Source organism: Fundulus heteroclitus, chromosome 13, assembly GCF_011125445.2.
Source record: "Fundulus heteroclitus isolate FHET01 chromosome 13, MU-UCD_Fhet_4.1, whole genome shotgun sequence".
NCBI classification, from domain to species: domain Eukaryota; kingdom Metazoa; phylum Chordata; class Actinopteri; order Cyprinodontiformes; family Fundulidae; genus Fundulus; species Fundulus heteroclitus.
The window spans coordinates 42045484-42052202 of NC_046373.1; positions in this window are offsets into that span (position 1 = coordinate 42045484).

Below are 6719 nucleotides of genomic sequence, written 5' to 3' on the forward strand. Positions count from 1 at the left end.
TTAATTTCATGTGTATCTCATCTCATGTATATCATACCACATTTATAGGATTTGAATATGATACATTTTTTAAAGGAATTTCCCAAAGCCTAAATGGCAAATGGCACCTCTATTTTATCTATAGAATAAGTATAAAATGAGCAATGACAACACTATAGATCACTGTAGTGCCAACAAACTAGTAGTATACATAGATAACCTCATGAATAAGATTTGACAATAAAAAAAATGTCAAAAATTAAAGTTAGGCACATTTTCCCAAAGTAAGAGTTGTAGTATGAACTAGATTAGGTTATCTATGTAATACTACAAGTTTGGTGGCACTACAATGATCTATACTGTATTCATTGGCTATTATATACTTGTAATAACAATGAAAAAATTTCAAAAAATAAAGTTATGCACATTTCCCTAAAGTAAGAGTTGTAGTATGAACTAGATGAAGTTATCTATGTGTATGATGAGTTTGGTAGCACTACAATGATCTACACTGTACTTATTGGCTATTATATAATTGTAATAACATTGAAAAAATGTCAAAAAATAAAGTTAAGCACATTTCCCCAAAGTAAGAGTTGTAGTATGAACTAGATGAGGTTATCTATGTATACTACAAGTTTGGTGGCACTACAATGGTCTATAGTTTACTTATTGGCTATTATATGCTTACAATAACGATTGTAAGCATGTGCCTAATAAAGGTAGGCACATTTTCCCAAAGTAATAGTTGTAGTATGATCCAGATGAAGTATAAATGTATCCTACAAGTTTGGAGGCACTAAAATGATTCATAGTGTTGTCATTGCTCATTTTATACTTATTCTATTGATAAAATAGAGGTGCCATTTGCCATTTAGGCTTTGGGAAATTCCTCAAAAAATGTATTATATTCAAATCCCATAAATCTGGTATGATATACATGAGATGAGATACACATGAAATTAATTTGATAATAATCCACCTCTCCTTGGTGACGCTGTTGAATATTTCTCTATGATTACGTTTCTGGGGTAGCAACTTGCACACGGTCCCTAAGCATCTGAGGAGCAGCGAGCTCTGCATTGGGTCCAATGTAATTCTCCCAGCGCGGTGGGAGACTCGTTTTGAGGAAACTACGGTTGTAGCTGACTGTCTGCCTTGCTGTGGTTACAGAGAGTTGTCTGTTTTGTAGAATAAATAATCCGCCGATGAGTTATTGATCCGGAAAAGCCGAATCTGTGAATATCTTTCTAACATTACTGAAGTCTACAGAGAATATCTTCCTCGTCTAGAATCTAAAAAGGGGCGTCAACAGGAAAACAAGCCAATAAAAACAATTCTGATGGCTGACGTCACTTAAATCGGGGTAAAATATAGCAGATAGGGTTGTAAACGAAAATGAAACTATTGCTTCTCAGATGCTGACAAAAATTTTTTTTGTTTTATTTTAGTTTTAGGTTCCTGTTAAAACAAGAAAGCACTTTTTTTTGTCAAAGTCCAAATTAGAATATTTTAATTATCATGTGCCAGGCTTCAATCTGCACTATTACTCTTTTCTCGGACAAAGTGGAGCGACACAACTCCTCAATGATTCTACACGGTGGCATCAGGATCACTGTCTGAAAGCAGCTTCTTAAACAAAATTATGCATTAAAATTATGTGCAGTTTTTACTCCGGTTCTGCAGTGAGCTTTCAACATTTGATCATTACAATCAAAATGAGCCTGACTATAGCAGTGAGGATGATTTGTCCGAATGTGGCAGTATGCCCTGCTGGCCCTGAACGCACCATACAGGTGCCTGAATCTAATTGGTTGTGGTGCTGTCTGTATATAAAGGGCCCTCCCTCACCTGGCAGACATGTCTGTCTTCTGGTTCAGACCTCGGCGTTTGCTGGTGCTGCATGCTAGCTGCATACAAATGCACGCATGAAAGACTGACATTTATCTCAGACCAATTCTTCCTGTGGTGGCCAGTACACTGTTTGATTCCCCTCCCTGCTTGAGGCACTACACAGAGCTCAGGGACGCTGCTGTTTGTCCTTGGCTGGCTGTTTGCCAGACTGTTACTCCGAGCTGCCGCTCGCCTGCTACCTTGGGTATCCATCGTCTGCTGACTACCTGTCAACCTGGTTGCCGTAAAGCTGGCTCCTGGCCCTCGTCCACTGTGGCTGATTTGGGCTGGTTTGCGACCAGCTCTACTGATTCTTCTGGTGCTTCTCTGGGTGGCGCGAGCTGTGGTGTGGCCGTGTGCCCCAAGACGGATTCCTAATTATAACTGCTGCTTGAGTTGTTGTGGACTGAACTGTATCATTTAATGCATGTCATTTGAGTGTCTATTTGTATATTTGCCAGGAACAGCAAGCTCGTGGTGTTGGCGGTGGACTTTCCGGGTGGTGGTGCTTTTTGGTTTGGTGCATGATTTTCTTTTATTTTTGTTTGCTGCGTTTCTTTTGTACGCCACTACCCTGATTTGGACTGCCACCTAGAGTGAGCCAAACTGTCATTTTACTGTGTGATTGGTTTTAATGTAGTATGTTTTATCAAACTGAACCCAAAACAATTGTGCAATAAATAAAATTATTGAATTGGGTGAGATTGTCTCAAGCCTCATCTGTAGCGGGCCGGTGTGCCTTAAAGGTGACTTGGAGGAGAATTAATTACAACCGTATAATTGTTAAATTGGTTTTTATTAATTCAAGTTGCCCATTTGTAAAACACTGGTACCGCCACACATATTTGGTTAAATCAGGTAAATAAGAATGTGAACTGAAAATAATGTTAACCTAGTTATTTTGGCCAAATCGTGTAACACGTCCTTGTTTTATCTCTGCCTTGACTTTTCAGGTAATACACCAGAGAGAGCGCAGCCAATTCGGGGCAGGTGGCTTAAGGCAGGCGCTTTTAACATAAAAATGGCTTTTTTCTGACTATCCGTAAATACATTTAAGATATCAAAAAGCAAGTTTTGACAAGTAAAAACAACATTTTGACTATGCTGAATGTAACTTTAAGATATCTGCATTTATAATTCGTAAGAAGAACGACTCAAGATATCTTCAATCACATTTTGGAGAATCAAAATGCCTTTTGAGATATCTCAAATTTGGCAGACAGCAGTCACTTTTGGCAGGTTGTTTTGACATAAAATCGGCTTCACCTCACTTATGTTCCAGATATTGTAAATAGATTTTTTACTAGACTTAGATAAGATATTTGTATTTATATGTTGACTTGGCAAAATACCAATTTCAGATATCTCTAATTACATTCGGACTAATCTAAATTACATCAGATGTACCATAAGTTTGTATGGGACTCCAATTTAAGATATCTTAAATACATTACTTACTATCTGAAAGATATATTTCACATAACAAAAATTTTTGATATGTGAAATATATGTTAAATTATATTTAATCAACTGTAGATTACTGCTTTTTTTTTTTTTTTTTTTTGTCTGTCTTGTTGTGTCTCTGCTCTGTCTTCTGTAAGCTCCAGTCGGTCAAGGCAGATGACCGTTCATACTGAGCCCGGTTCTGCTTGAGGTTTTCCTTCCCGTTAATGGGGAGTTTTTCTTCCCACTGTGGCTTCATGCTTGCTCAGTATGAGGGATTGCAGCAAAGCCATCAACAATGCAGACGACTGTCCACTGTGGCTCTACGCTCTTTCAGGAGGAGTGAATGCTGCTTGTCGGGACTTTGATGCAATCAACTGGTTTCCTTATATAGGACATTTTTGACCAATCTGTATAAAATGATTGATTCTGACTTTGTAAAGTGCCTTGAGATGACATGTTTCATGAATTGGCGCTATATAAATAAAATTGAATTGAATTGAATTAAATTTGAGATATCTCGGTTTTGATCTGACTAGTCATAATTTCAATTAAAGATATCTCAAATTACCTTGTTATTCAAAATATCTTGAATTTATTTTAAGATATCTTAAAGTAAATTTTGATCAATGCAAATTGGAATGCAGATATATTAAAAACAAATAATGACTAGTCAAAATTCCTTTACAAAAGTTTGCATAGGGCCTCAAAATGGCTAAATCAGCCCCTGGTTACACTTACAGTCTAATTTCAGCATAACTAGATCTAAATGCTCTGACGAGAATTTTCCCGGTTGGAGTTTGTGGATTTTGATAATTTACCCCATTCATCCACCCAGGTATATTCCAGATTATTCAGCCGATTGTGGATGCAGCTTTTTTGAATAATTGAATAAATTGCCTTACCAGATTAAATGTCAGTGTTTAGTTTTGGATTGTGTGAAATAAATTTCTAAATAAATGCAACTTAGTCTGAAAACCTACTGTATAGGATCATACCATCGATAGTCTGTATATCTCACAAACCATGTATATGTCAGGAATTGCAGAGACCTGAATCCAAATGCAAACGCTGGTAGATGAACAATAAACTTTATTTTTACTGGCAAACTGGACTCACAGACAACAGGAGGAACACGGGGACACCAGTCATGGAGAACAGGACAAAACCCACAAGAATGCAGGACACTGTACCTCTAAATAAAACAGGAGCACAACAGGAAACAAAAGACACAGACCATGACAGGACATTTGTAGGGGTTAGGGTTCAAAGGCAGCAAACACCTGCATTTGCCTTTTGTCTGAAATTTGTTGGCAAAATCGCTCATCATCTTTCTGCAAAGTAAAAAGGAACAAGAATAGTTCCGTCAGCTCATCATTCTTCTGTGGATCCAGGCGATCGGACAGACGGAGGAGTTCTGCTGCTCTTACGCTATATTTTCTGTCCATGGAGATAACTCAGAGAAGATAAAGTTTCCCCTTAAATGTTATTGTGCCACACCACCCTGCCTCCTCCATGGTGTCTTGCAGCAGAGTATCCTCCTAACCAAAAATAAAGAAAAACATTCATTAAAGTAAGGGTTGAAGAAGGCAGAGAACAGTGAAATAAGAAAACCCCATAGCAGGCAGCACACCCCGTTTCCCAGTCCTGGCATGTTCTCAGCTTCTTCTAGTAAGGAACATATTATGGTTCTTATCGGCACAATAACAATACAAAAATATGAGGAAAAAAATAATCAGTCGCTGATTTTAAGTATACTTTTTTAATGTAAATGGAGAAAAGACTGCAAAACAAACTGACAACCCACCTCTACCGCTTTGATCAGAATCAGAATCACAATCAAGTTTAATCTCCAAGTAGGTTTGCACTTACAAGGAATTTGACTTGGTGTTGATGGTGCAGACCAAAAATAAGAATACAGTAAAATAAGAAGTAAAAGGATATATATACAGAAGCAATATACATTCAGTAAACTGTGTGTTAGTGTAACGCAGAAGCTTGTAAGTCCTGAACGGGGGAGAGAGACAGTGTCCAGTGTCACAGGCGGCTCTTGACCTTGTTCATAAGACCGGTAGCAGATGGAAAGAAACTGTTCTTGTGGCGTGAGGTTTTGGTCCTGATGGACCGCAGCCTCCTGCCAGAGGGAAGTGAATGAAATAGTCTGTAACTGGGGTGAAGGGATCAGCCACAATCTTCCTGCACGCCTCAGAGTCCTGGAGGCGTTCAGGTCCTGGAGAGATGGGAGATTGCAGCCAATCACCTTCTCTGCAGACCTGATGACACGCTGCAGTCTGCTCTGGTCCTTAGCGGTGGCACCAGCGTACCAGATGGTGATGGAGGAGGTGAGGATGGACTCAATGATGGAGGAGTAGAACTGCACCATCATTGTCCTTGGCAGGTTGAATTTCTTCAGCTGCCTTCTTCAGGAAGTCCATCCTCTGCTGGGCTTTCTTGGTGAGGGAGTTGATGTTCAGCTCCCACTTTAGGTCCTGGGAGATGATAGTTCCCAGGAAGCGGAAAGACTCCACAGTGTCAATGGTGGAGTCACAGAGGGTGATGGGGGTAGCTGGGGCTGAGTTCTTCCTGAAGTCCACAACCATCTCCACTGTTTTTACAGCGTTGAGCTCCAGGTTGTTCTCCCTGCACCAGGTCACCAGATGGTCAGCCTCCCACCTGTAGGCGGACTCGTCACCATCACAGATAAGTCCCATGAGAGTGGTGTCGTCTGGAACTTCAGGAGCTTGACAGACTGGAGGTGCAGCTGTTGGTACAGGGAGAAGAGCAGAGCAGAAAGAACACAGCCCTGGGTGGAACCAGTGCTGATGATCTGTGGGTCAGAGTCATGTTTTCCCAGCTTCACGTGCTGCTTCCTGTCAGACAGGAAGTCTGTGATCCACCTGCAGGTGGAGTCAGGCACACTCAGCTGGGAGAGCTTCTCCTGAAGCAGAGCTGGGATGATTGTATTGAAGGCAGAGCTGAAATCCACAAACAGGATCCTGGCATAGGTTCCTGCAGAATCATGGATGTGTGTACAACAATGCTGCTTTGAACAATGATGTTTCAGAGACAGCTTCAGAGTTCCTGAACTTTTTAAGAGGGCCCTCTTCCACATCCTGAAATAAGTGTGTGTGTTTGGGGGGGGGGGTAGGCTTTGGTCTTCAAGCAATAGTTTGACAACATAATAATTCATCACATGACCTCTCACCTGTAGTCCTTTTTGATTACATAGCCTTTTTTGTTCCTGCAATCAGTCTTCTTCCCACCATGACAATTTCCTGAAAACATACATTCATGATGAAAACATTGATGTTAGTCAGTGAATACAGTAAAACAGGTGATTTAAAAGGATGCAAAAAGATTCAAATATGTTCTAAAAATAATAATACTTGTATGCTAAGCACAAC